Source organism: Armigeres subalbatus, chromosome 1 (genome assembly GCF_024139115.2).
Source record: "Armigeres subalbatus isolate Guangzhou_Male chromosome 1, GZ_Asu_2, whole genome shotgun sequence".
Taxonomy (NCBI): domain Eukaryota; kingdom Metazoa; phylum Arthropoda; class Insecta; order Diptera; family Culicidae; genus Armigeres; species Armigeres subalbatus.
Genome location: NC_085139.1, coordinates 1,724,007 through 1,737,974, shown reverse-complemented (window position 1 = coordinate 1,737,974; position 13,968 = coordinate 1,724,007).

Below are 13,968 nucleotides of genomic sequence, written 5' to 3'. Positions count from 1 at the left end.
TTTATCAGCACTGAACCATCAGCGTTGTCGACAGAATGTTTTGTTCGAAAACATTTAATTCGAAATAAAATTGCTTTAGTACGCGCCATCCAATGGCCATATTGTGTTCTTGACCCTCTTCATTTGCACAAACAATTTTAAAACTTGGACTGAAACGAGGCTATCAAATAAGCGCAGACCTTGAATACTTTCTTTGGCACGCGTCATGCGTCTTAATAGTTTACCGGGGTCACACCGTCATATATCTCTGGGTCTGCTTTTTGACCTGACAAGCAACTTCAATTACTTGTGCGACAACTTAAAGTTAGAATCTAACGGATTTGATATGCCATTACCTATGAAACCTTGACAACCATTCCATGGGCTGCGGCTTGGACATGCCGAACAATTCGGAATTACAGGCCGGACTCGATTATCCGGAGGCTCGATTAACCGGAGTAATATTTTTACCCATTTTACAAAAATAGAAATATTATCAGTATGTATCCATAACGTATCCAATATGTGCAAGACACCTAGTAATGATAGTGCCTTTCTCGCTTTTCTAAGGGACTGTTCACAAATTACGTAATGCTTTACGGGGGAGGGAGGAAGTCAGACCGTACAAAAAAATTAAACCTTCCATAAAAAAGGGTTGCGAGAGGGAGAGTGGGATACCAAAATTATCAAATTCAGCGTTACGAATTTTATGAAAGAACCCTAAGGGAACGGAAAGAACATTCATAAAAATGGCCAATTTATGAATTTCAATTCAAAGCACCGATATTTTATAAGCATTCGTATGCACATTCTGAGTACAGCATTGACATTGTGACTCATGCTACCAAATGGTCCTCCGGAATATCCAGAATGGGTTCGTTCACAAATTACGTAACGCTAAATTTGACGATTTTGAACCTCCATCCTCCCCCTTGTAACGCTTTTTGTATGAAAGGTTTAATTGGTTTGTATGAATCGTAACGCACGGTCTGACCGGCTGCTTCTCCTTCCAGCGTTTCGTAATTTGTGAACAGCCTCAATATTTATATGAAAAAATGGTTATTTCGCCAACGGTGCACCGCGGTGATCCATGTATAGATTCAAACACTGGAACTGGTGTCCGCATAGTAACAACAAAAAATCCTTGGGAACATCAATTAATTACGTAACGCTTAGAGGAGGAGGGGGGGTTCCCTGAAGTGTGACAATCCATACAAATTGTTTAGATACCTCATACAAAAAGTGTGACATAGGGGGAGGGGGATTGAAAATGGCCATTTTTTGCGTTACGTAATTAATGGATCTTCCCTTAATTATGCAATGAATATTTTCATTTTCTAAAGACTACACGGTGGTTAGAGGTGTGCGCCGTCGCCGCTGACAGTTGATGGCAATCCTGTTAAAACTCCAGAGGATTTCTCATGAAAAGGCTATTTTTCTTGAAAATGCCTTACATTTTTTCGTTCAAAAATCAAAAAAGCTTTTCGTTAAAATTAGGAACTTTTAATGAAAATTCTGGAGAATATTCTTCGAAATCTCGAAAACACTACCGTTGATATTCTGAGTAAATTTTCTTAAAAATTAGGATGATTTTTTTTGTAGAATTTAAAAGAAAGGAAGACAGGATCACCATCTTTGACCAGAGCTCGCACAGAGTGAATACTTAACACTTAGCATTAGACAACGGACAGGACATTCACACAGCACCTAGGGAACAAATTGAGCGTTTTCTGCTTGACGAAATGTTTTCTCCTTACTAGGGCGGGAATTAAACTCACACTCCATGACTTGCAAATACGCTTAGACGACTGACGCCACTAACAATACAAATTCCAGAAATTTCCCGGGTAAATTATGAAGAATTTCCTTTGGGAATCTCGAAGAATTACCTGCGTGAATTTCCAAGGATTTCCTGTTGAAATCCACAGAATTTCATGTTGAAATCAAGTGTTTTGACGGGGAGGGGCCGTTTGTTGTTTGGCCGAATATGTCAATAATCCGAAACGCGACTGGCATAAAATCATTTGGCCGAAATAGACATTCAACTGAAAAGCCGAACAGGTCATTCAACTGAAAAGTCGTCTAATTGAATAGGTCATTCAGCCAAAAAGGCCTAGATGGTCGTTTGGTAGAAAATGGCCATTTGGCCAAAATGAACATATGGTGTTGTTTTGCTCGAGCTTGATCGAAAATGCTTCTTGGCCGGACGAGGTGACATAAGGTCGAAAACGGTTTGCGACGTACGGGGGAAGATCATACGGCCGAACTGATAATTTGGCCGAAAAAGACGTTTGCTCTGACAACTCATTTGTTCTAAAATGGCGTTTGGCTGAATGGGTCGTCGTTTTTCGCCGTATAATCTGATCAGCCGAATAAAATTTTCGGCCAAATTGCCCTTCCTGCTTAACCACCGTTTCGCTCAAATGAAATTTTCGATGAAAAGGCCTATTCGACCAAACGACATTGGGGCATACGGCTTTTTCGGCCAAATGACTAGTTTGGTCGTACCGCCAAACCATTTTTCACATAATAACCGTATCGGACAAATGGAATTCAGCTAGACAGCTTTCGGCTTAACGTATTTTTCGGCCATGTGGTATTTGGTCAATTTACTTTCAACCAAACGACCGTTCGTCTTTTGAAAATTTTCTAGTCGAATTTCCAAAGAATTACTAAAGCCTGTCCATTTTTTTGTTAAATTCGGACACTTAAATAATGTCCAATTAAGCGGAGATATTCAGCTGTCATGTGAATTTATCGTCTCAGTGGTTTGAGAAAATTTTCAAAAATCGCATAGGAAGATGAGTGTCCGAAATTTAACGTGGACAGGCTTCAATAGACAACATAAGGAATTTCACGTAGAAATCCAAAGAAATTCCGTAAAAAATCCAGTTGAAATTCCGTTGGTAACAGTTTTTGTGAAACTTTAAAAAATTCACAAGAAATTTTGTTAAATTCGAAACTTTGAAAACTTTAGAGCAATTCCTGTTGAAAATTCGAAAAACTTGGAAGATTCTTCTAGGACAGCTAATTAGATTTTTCCGGGGAAATTGAAAGGATTCTCCCGTTAATGTCTCAAAATATACTGAAAAAAACTTTACGTTAGAACGTAATAAAAAAATCGCCAAGCCATCGCCGACCAAAATTATGACAAACGTTGCCGCCGACGATTTTCGGATCGGCGCTGACCTCTAACAGTAGTCAGAATCCATAAACGGACCAACGGGATATTTTATTTGATGTTATATAACCAAAATAAAGATTATTTGAGCAAAAGTTGAATTTTCAGCAACAACAAAAAAATGGCTCGATTATCCGGAGGGTTCGATTATCCGGAGTGAAATTTTTTTCAACACTCCGGATAATCGAGTCCGGCCTGTATTGAATTTTGGTTGAAAATTGATTTGAACATCTTCAGCAGGAGCAAATAAGGATGACTAGGGAAAACCTTTGTTCCAGCTTGTGGAATAGTTCAGCCCTAAATATCTTATCTATTGGGGTCGTGGGATCAAACCCCACCGAAGAAGTGGTTACCCTGCATTACATTTTTCAAGCTAAATTTTTCACATGTTGTGCAATTGCACAAATCGAGTTTCAGATATGGTAGGGAAAGATTAGCCGTGGGGACCTCCTTAGCCGTGCGGTAAGAAGCGCGGCTACAAAGCAAGACCTTGCTGAGGGTGGCTGGGTTCGATTCCCGGTGCCGGTCTAGGCAATTTTCGGTAAATAGTAATTTGGCTTAGAAACCACGCAGTTAATAACTGTGAAAGGGCTCAATGAACACTAAGCTGTGAGGCGGCAGTGTCGCAGGGGGGGATGTGGTGCCAATGTAGAAGAAGGAAAGGATTATTAGTCCAATTCTGATTAAATATATTACCGGCGAAACAGAGTAGATAAAATCTTTGATGATCGCGTGACTATATACGCAGTGGTTTGCTAATGAATTTACTCCTCCAAACAAAGCAGGACAGGTACATGAGGTTTTGGTACATAAGATTTGTGGGGGCCCGAGCCACGCACCCCCCCATAAATCCGGCCCTCGGTGTATCGATGACTTTCTCTAATATTCCAACATTTCCGCTTGATATTACCAAAAAAATACCGTAATCCGGGGGAAAATTGATCATTTTTTAAAAATTGTTTTGTGAATACATATTTGCCCCGTAAGTGAAACTATTGCTTTTTTCACATTTTTAAAACGAGTATATGTAGAACGTATAATGTTGTTGTTCTTAATCATTTGATAATTTTAAAGTTATTTAAAAAAATGTTTTTTGTCGAGTTTTTTTATTTTTCAATTTGGGGTAACTTTGATCAATCAAAGCGACCGTGTGCCGCTCAAAGCGCACAAGCCCAAGTCCTGGTGTTAGGTGGGACGCTAAACAGCCCTGACACGACGGCCCTCCGACGAGACAGGAGGTTTGCGCAGGCCAAATAAGCCGCCTGGAAAACCAATAATTACGAACAATATAAGAGATAATGCGACTCGGTATAATCGGCAAAGACCTAGGCCAGACGATGATGGCGGTATGGTGATGGACCTGGGATAACGCGCGCAGGACATAATTTTACCGGCTCCGGATCTCCAGGAAATCCAGGAGGAGATTGGCCGGCTGAAGAACAACAAAGCCCCTGGGGTTGACCAACTACCAGGAGAGTTATTTAAACACGGTGGTGAGGCACTAGCTAGAGCGCTGCACTGGGTCATTACCAAGATTTGAGAGGAGAAAGTTGTGCCGCAGGAGTGGGTGGAAGGTGTCGTGTGTCCCATCTACAAAAAGGGCGATAAGCTGGATCCTTAGCTAAGAAAAAAAATGAAAATTGATAACAGTGCTTCCGAAGTCATGTACGGACAATTAGACAAACAGACGGTGCAAGTTAGACTAAACATACGACGACAAACAACAAAAATATTTTCCCCTTGAAAAAGACACAATCCCCGTGCCGAAACGTCGGGTAAATAAAAAACTCGTTGTAATAAGTGCAAGACTGAGTAGCCGTTCAATAAATTAAATTATTTAAGGCGTTATGAAATTTGTAAATGAGCTCTTTCCGCGCGTTAATCTCACGAATCCGGAGAAATAGTTTCGCAACAGATTCTGCGACAGGGTGATGATTATTCAAATTGACCCCTCCAAAATCTGTGCACCACATAGTGAAAGAAATAGTTGAATTTGATTTCATATTAATTTATTTATTTCACATAGGGGGAATGACGGCTTTGGCAGGTTTTGTTCTATTATTGGCAGGGGGTTTTTTATGACTGACAAGGCTCAAATTTTTTCCTGAAGATTCTTTGCATATCAAAGAATATTGTGGCCGAATTTCATAAAATTTGGTCGGCAAAAACTCCCCTGCCAATAATAGAACAAAACCTGCCAAAGCCGTCTTTCCCCCTAGTTCAATACCCTAAAAGTAGGTAATACATTGTAATACCCTAAAAGTAGGCAATTACCAAGGATTGAAACGCGTTGCATAGGGGATGAATGATGCATGAAAGAACTGCAATTTTCAATAGTTAAGCGATGATACTCAAAAGTTCCAATAGTACTGAAAAATTGGTGGAGAGTTTTTGAATCGAATGATATATAAATCTTTAATGATGCGATGCGCGCAGGACATAATTCTACCGGCTCCGGATCTCCAGGAAATCCAGGAGGAGATTGGCCGGCTAAAGAACAACAAAGCCCCTGGGGTTGACCAACTACCAGGAGAGCTATTTAAACACGGTGGTGAGGCACTGGCAGGAGCGCTGCACTGGGTCATTACCAAGATTTGGGAGGAGGGAGTTTTGCCGCAGGAGTGGATGGAAGGTGTCGTGTGTCCCATCTACAAGAAGGGCGATAAGCTGAATTGTAGCAACTACCGCGCAATCACATTGCTGAACGCCGCCTACAAGGTACTCTCCCAAATTTTATGCCGCCGACTAGCACCAGCTGCAATGAAGTTCGTGGGGCAGTACTAGGCGGGTTTTATGGGTGAACGCTCCACCACGGACCATGTGTTCGCCATTCGCCAAGTACTGCAGAAATTCCGCGAATACAACGTGCCCACACATCATCTATTCATCGACTTCAAAGCCGCATATGATACAATCGATCGGGACCAGCTATGGCAGCTAATGCACGAACACGGTTTTCCGGATAAACTGACACGATTGATCAAAGCGCCGATGGATCGGGTGATGTGCGTAGTTCGAGTTTCAGGGGCATTCTCGAGTCCCTTCGAAACCCGCAGAGGGTTACGGCAAGGTGATGGTCTTTCGTGTTTGCTATTCAACATCGCTTTGGAAGGGGTAATACGAAGAGCAGGGATTAACACGAGTGGTACAATTTTCAATAAGTCCGTCCAGCTATTTGGTTTCGCCGACGACATAGATATTATGGCACGTAACTTTGAGAAGATGGAGGAAGCCTACATCAGACTGAAGAGGGAAGCTAAGCGGATCGGACTAATCATCAACACGTCGAAGACGAAGTACATGATAGGCAGAGGTTCAAGAGAAGACAATGTGAGCCACCCACCGCGAGTTTGCATCGGTGGTGACGAAATCGAGGTGGTAGAAGAATTTGTGTACTTGGGCTCACTGGTGACTGCCGAAAATGACACCAGCAGAGAAATTCGGAGACGCATAGTGGCTGGAAATCGTACGTACTTTGGACTCCGCAAGACGCTCCGATCGAATAGAGTTCGCCGCCGTACAAAACTGACAATCTACAAAACGCTAATTAGACCGGTAGTCCTCTACGGACACGAGACCTGGACGATGCTCGTGGAGGACCAACGCGCATCTGGAGTTTTCGAAAGGAAAGTGCTGCGTACCATCTATGGTGGGGTGCAGATGGCGGACGGTACGTGGAGGAGGCGAATGAACCACGAATTGCATCAGCAGTTGGGAGAACCATCCATCGTTCACACCGCGAAAATCGGACGACTGCGATGGGCCGGGCACGTAGCCAGAATGTCGGACAGTAACCCGGTGAAAATGGTTCTCGACAACGATCCGACGGGCACAAGAAGGCGAGGTGCGCAGCGGGCAAGGTGGATCGATCAGGTGGAAGATGACTTGCGGACCCTCCGTAGACTGCGTGGTTGGCGACGTGTAGCCATGGACCGAGCCGAATGGAGAAGACTCTTATATACCGCACAGGCCACTTCGGCCTTAGTCTGAATAAATAAATAATAATAAATCTTTAAAATCCATTGAAAGATAAAGGACTTATTAATGTTAAAAATCTTACATGATTTCGTGACGGTCCCCAATTTCTAAATTCTCATTTTACACCCTGTATCAGAGTCTTCCCCTTAGACGTAGTTTACGTCAAAATTATATCAAAAATATCTCTAGCAGTAACGCAATAAGGCAAAGACAAAGGTGCTGTTTGAACGAGATGGCGCCACAACATTTAAAGTAAAATGAATTTTCTTGTATGGACAAATCATCCGTTCTCATTAACTACGCATCGCATCAATATGAAACCTAGGTCAAAAAGCAACAAATAATTTTTAGATTTTTTGTTCCCACGACTTATTTTACAGTTCTAAACAATAAAAGAGATTTCATTGTATCTCCATACTATATTCTAGCTGTATACTTTCAATTTCTTCAAGACTGTTCTCCACCTCGTGTGTGTGGAAGGAACATTGAAAGCTTACGATATCGAACAGCAGATGTCACTAGTGTATATGCAATATTACGTTGATACAAACACACAGCAACACCACCTGTCGCCTGATAATGGAAATATTGCAATTATACCATCAGGTGTAGTGGCTGTTGTTAAAATATTTAGGAAGGGCCTCAAGCGGAATTTTTGCTAGAATGCAACTGACGATCTCCTATTAAAACAGCGGTTGATACTTTCATATCAGCATTATAACAAACGTTGATTTAGTTTTTCTGTTCAAACATCTTCTTTCAATGATATGGAAATGCTAATATCATCTTCCAAACTTGGACGTACATGTTCATGATAGCATTAGAGGCGAAAGTATAGAATTGATAGTTCCGTTAGGATACGGCAGGCATGAAGAATGTTTTGCCTTTCTCGTATACTAAGTATACGGTAAAGGCTATATGATCGCTCCAAAAACAAACTTTTTATAGAAGGCCCGGAGACCCATAGTGTTATATACCAATCGACTCAGTTCGATGAATTGAGGTGATGTCTGTGTGTGTGTGTGTGTGTGTGTGTGTGTGTGTGTGTGTGTGTGTGTGTGTGTGTGTGTGTGTGTGTGTGTGTGTGTGTGTGGGTGTGTGTGTGTGTGGGTGTGTGTCGGTATATGTGTGTGTGTGTGCGCACAAAACGACGCAAAATGTCACTCATTTTTCGGCACTTATCCTCAACTGATTTGTTTCGCAACAAATTGCATTCGACGCAGAATCCTTTCCCATTGTTTCCTATTGGAAATTGGCCAGGTCGGACTATGGGATCGGAAGTTATGGCCAAAATACAAATTTATACGTAAAATCGCGTAAAAATGTCACTCATTTTTCGGGCACTTATCCTCAATAGATTTGCTCGCAACAAATTGCATTCCACGCAGAATCCTTTCCCATTGTTTCCTATTGAAATTGGCCAGGTTGGACTATGGGATCGGAAGTTATGGCCAAAATACAAATTTATACGTAAAATCGCGTAAAAAATGTCACTCATTTTTCGGGCACTTATCCTCAACCGATTTGCTCGCAAACAAATTGCATTCGACGCAGAATCCTTTCTCATTGTTTCCTATCGAAAATTGGCCAGGTCGGACTATGGGATCGGAAGTTAAGGCCAAAATACAAATTTATACGTAAAAATCGCGTAAAAAATGTCGCTCATTTTTCGGGCACTTATTCTCAACCGATTTGCTCGCAACAAATTGCATTCGACGCAGAATCCTTTTCCATTGTTTCTTATTGAAAATTGGCCAGGTCGGACCATGGGATCGGAAGTTATGGCCAAAATACAAATTTATACGTAAAAATCGCGTAAACAATGTCACTCATTTTTCGGGAACTTATCTTTAACCGATTTGCTCGCAACAAATTGCATTCGACGCAGAATCCTTTCCCATTGTTTCCTATTGGAAATTGGCCAGGTCGGACTATGGGATCGGAAGTTATGGCCAAAATACAAATTTATACGTAAAAATCGCGTAAAAAATGTCACTTATTTTTCGGGCACTTATCCTCAACCGATTTGCTCGCAACAAATTGCATTCGACGCAGAATCCTTTCCCATTATTTTCTATTGAAAATTGGTCAGGTAGGACTATGGGATCGGAAGTTATGGCCAAAATACAAATTTATACGTAAAAATCGCGTAAAAAAGGTCACTCATTTTGCGGGCACTTATCCTCAATCGATTTGCTCGCAACAAATTGCATTCGACGCAGAATCCTTTCCCATTGTTTCCTATTGAAAATTAGCCAGGTGGGACTATGGAATCGGAAGTTATGGTCAAAATACAAATTTATACGTAAAAATCGCGTAAAAATGTCACTCATTTTTGGGCACTTATCCTCAACCGATTTGTTCGCAAATAAATTGCATTCGACGCAGAATCCTTTCCCATTGTTTCCTATTGAAAATTAGCCAGGTGGGACTATGGAATCGGAAGTTATGGTCAAAATACAAATTTATACGTAAAAATCGCGTAAAAAATTTCGCGTATGTATGTGTGTACGGTGCGAGCACCAAAAGTGCGAAAAGTTTACCTCACTTTTTTGGTACTTATTCTCATCCGATTTACTTGCAACAAATTCCATTCGACGCGAGATCCTGTCGTATTGTTTTCTATTGAGAATTTGGAAGATCGGACTATGGGCACAAAAATTATGGCCAAAATGCTTTATGTTATAAAAAAGCGCGTAAAAAAGTCTAGCTCATTGAAAATTGGCCAGCGTGGACTATAACCTTAGAAATTATGGCCAAAATACTTTTTGCCTTTCTAGTGCTACAAAGTTGTACCGAAAGGCTATAATTTCTCTCCGAAAATGAACTATCGGATGCTTCCACACTGATACACTTCCCTCCCATCTTCATACGGGAGAAGTTTGGTAGAAGGACGGTCATGAGATTTATATCATAACAAATATTGCCCTCCGCTCGCTTGATGGGAATGACATTTTCGTTTTCTTTTTGTGTAGTCAGAGCTTCAGTTTAACAAACATCCAAATGTGATATCCTTAAAATATATAACTGGGTAAAATAAAACAGGGGTATGTACATCAAAAGATTGGAAAAGGAAAAAATTGTAGAAATTCTTATTAGCATATTGTAGATCAAGTTGAAAACCGAACCGAGATCTCGCGTTTTCAACTGGATCTAAAATATCTTGGCTTGAAATAATCCGATTTTCATAGAACGGACAAAGAAGTTTTTCTTTTTTACTCCTAGCTACTAGCTCATCTACTTTCAAGCAAACACATTTTATGAAGGTCGAGAAAGGCACCATCACCGCTAGGTGGATTAATCTGGGTTTTATAGAAGTCGATTTGAAAGCGAGCGGAGGGCAATATTTGTGATGGCACATATCGCACGAACGCGGAACTATCAATTCTATACTTTCGCCTCTAATGCTATCATGAACATGTACGTCCAAGTTTGGAAGATGATATTAGCATTTCCATATCATTGTAAATCGTTTAACTTCACGTAGAAGTAACACACACGAAATCATTAATTTAGAATCTTCTTTCAAGGTAATTGCCTACATCACGGATAGAAATCTAGTTCGCTACCACGACGCATCTCCATCCATAATGTAGGCAATTAATTTTGTCCCAGCTATGTATTAATTTCGAGCGGGTTCAAGTTATACTGAAGGTGATGACCTCCTATTTTTTCCGATGTCTACAAAAAATGTAGGCAATTTTTGTGTGAAAATATACATAACTAATGTTGTTATAATTTTGATATGAAATAAAACTGGTCGAAGACACATTTTCATCGAATTATCTAATTAAAACACATTTTGTTTTAAATAACAACAATTGATAGAATTGAGTTATAACTTTGTTATGCATTCCTGATCGGGTATGCCACCCCAGGTTCTGATTTTTGATGAAAACCACGGTATTAGGCGATGCGCGGAATTAGGGCAGGTCACGGTATAAGCAAATGTGGAAAATAAAACCTATCCACCTGTTAGTGTCATCTTAAGACTTTTCTTTTAGGATTATCAACCTTCTTGAACGAGCCACCACCCTTGACAAACTGTATTTTGTAACGCAATATTGTTCAAGGCGTTATGTAATTTGTGAATGAGCTCTTTCCGCGCGTTAATCTCACGAATCCGGAGGAATAGTCTCGCAACAGATTCTGTGACAGGGTGATGATTATTCAAATTGACCCCCCCAAAATCTGTGTACCACATAATGAAAGAAATAGTTGAATTTGATTTCATATTAATTTATTTTTTTATTTCACATACTTTATTGAATTCTGAAACTCTTCGCCACACGGGCGAGAGATTTTTCCAAAGTTCTTTCAAAATATTGGATACCTATCTGCAAAAAAGAATAGAAATTTAATTTTTGAATTTATTTTTAACACCCAAAAGGCCAAGCTCTTCTAGAAGGCAAATTTTGAAATTGAAAAAATCATAACTCTGGTCGCTTTCAACCGATCGATGTGAAATTTTGAGACAAGGTCCAGTTTTTATTCTAGTTTCGATTCCACTTAGAGTGGTGTCCAGATTCCGTATGGTTTCGGAATTATTCCAGATTCCGTTGGGGTACCCCCGATATGGCATTTGGGGTATTTCGATGAAAACTTAATTTTTTATATGGAACTCTTCTCAAACTTTTACCAAAAACAAAGCTATACTAAATACGGTTCTATCAGGGATTTTTCAGATTTTTTGAAGTACTTATAAGCGTCTCCAGGATGTCCCATAATGCCCCCGGGGAAGCCGTAAAAGAGGACATTTTAGTTTTTAGCCCAAAACATGTCATGTGACAGCTCTTTCTTCATGACTTCTCACAAATAATCTTCTGGTACGTGTGAAAAGTCTGTAAGACCTCATTGGCCACTTCCAGAACCTCATGGAGTGCCCCGGTGGGATCTACAGGAATGGACATTTTTATTTGTTGTCCCAAACATGTCATGTGATTGCTGTATCTTCATGATTTCTCATGAATAATCTTCTGGTGTGCCGCCTACAAAGTGATATCCCAGATCATCTTCCGTCGTCTGTCACCATTAGTGAACGAGTTCGTGGGAAGTTATCAAGCCGGCTTCGTTGACGGCCGCTCGACAACGGACCAGATCTTTACTGTACGGCAAATCCTTCAAAAATGCCGTGAATACCAGGTCCCAACGCACCATCTGTTCGTTGATTTCAAGGCGGCATACGACAGTATAGACCGCGTAGAGCTATGGAAAATTATGGACGAGAACAGCTTCCCTGGGAAGCTTACCAGACTGATCAAAGCAACGGTGGATGGTGTGCAAAACTGTGTGAAGATTTCGGCGAACACCCCGTTCGTTCGAATCGCGCCCGGGGCTAAGAAAAGGTGATGGGCCTTCATGCCTGTTGTTCAACATTGCGCTAGAAGGTGTCATGCGGAGAGCCGGGTGTAACAGCCGGGGTACGATTTTCAACAGATCCAGTCAATTTATTTGCTTCGCGGATGACATGGACATTGTCGGCCGAACATTTGCAAAGGTGGCAGAACTGTACACCCGCCTGAAACGTGAAGCAACAAAAGTTGGACTGGTGGTGAATGCGTCAAAGACAAAGTACATGCTTGTGGGCGGAACCGAGCGCGACAGGGCCCGCCTGGGAAGCAGTGTTACGATAGACGGGGATACCTTCGAGGTGGTCGAGGAATTTGTCTACCTCGGATCCTTGCTAACGGCTGACAACAACGTTAGTCGTGAAATACGAAGGCGCATCATCTGTGGAAGTCGGGCCTACTACGGGCTCCAGAACAAACTACGGTCGAAAAAGATTCACCACCGCACCAAATGTGTCATGTATAAGACGTTAATAAGACCGGTAGTCCTCTATGGACATGAAACATGGACAATGCTCGAGGAGGACTTGCAAGCACTCGGAGTATTCGAGAGACGGGTGCTTAGGACCATCTTTGGCGGTGTGCAAGAAGACGGTGTGGCGGCGAAGAATGAACCATGAGCTCGCCCAACTCTACGGCGAACCCAGTATCCAGAAGGTAGCTAAAGCCGGAAGGGTACGATGGGCAGGACATGTTGCAAGAATGCCGGACAGCAACCCTGCAAAGATGGTGTTCGCTTCCGATCCGGCAGGTACGAGACGGCGTGGAGCGCAGCGAGCGAGATGGGCAGACCAGGTGCAGAACGACTTGGGGAGCGTGGGGCGTATCCGAGGATGGAGAGATGCGGCCTCGAACCGTGCATTGTGGCGTCAAATTGTTGATTCAGTGTTATCTGTTTAGATGTTAACTAAATAAATGAAAATGAATCTTCTGGTGATTTCATAAAGGACGATTGACCTTACTGGCCACTTCCAGAATATTACATGGTGCACCAGGGGGAACCTGTAGAGAAGGACATTTCCTACTTTAGACCTAACGTATCGTGCGATTAAAAAAACGACTTATTTGGTATTTGGCCGTTTAAATTTTCAATCGTGTATCCATTTCGGCCAAATGACATTTTTGACCAAAAGGCTTTCGGGCAGATAGTTTTCTACTTTATGGTTTGTTTGACTTTCGGTAAAACGGCATATCCCTCTTTGCTGCTGCTGCTGATTAGTCTTCTTTCGTGCACTGTTGACGGGATTTGTACTGCCGCTAGCCGCAAGACAAGCACATCTGTATATGGCGTCGACTTGCGGTTAGCGGCAGTATAGTCTTGACTGGTGCGCGCATTTACATATTACAATTTTCCGTTCTGGTATGATTCTAGTTCACCTGCGATCTAGGTTGTCGTCGCTACATTTGTTCGTAGAAAGATTCCTGTTGGTAAAAGCCGAAGCACAGATCTCCCGCTTGTGGAGATCACGAAAGAATTGTTTA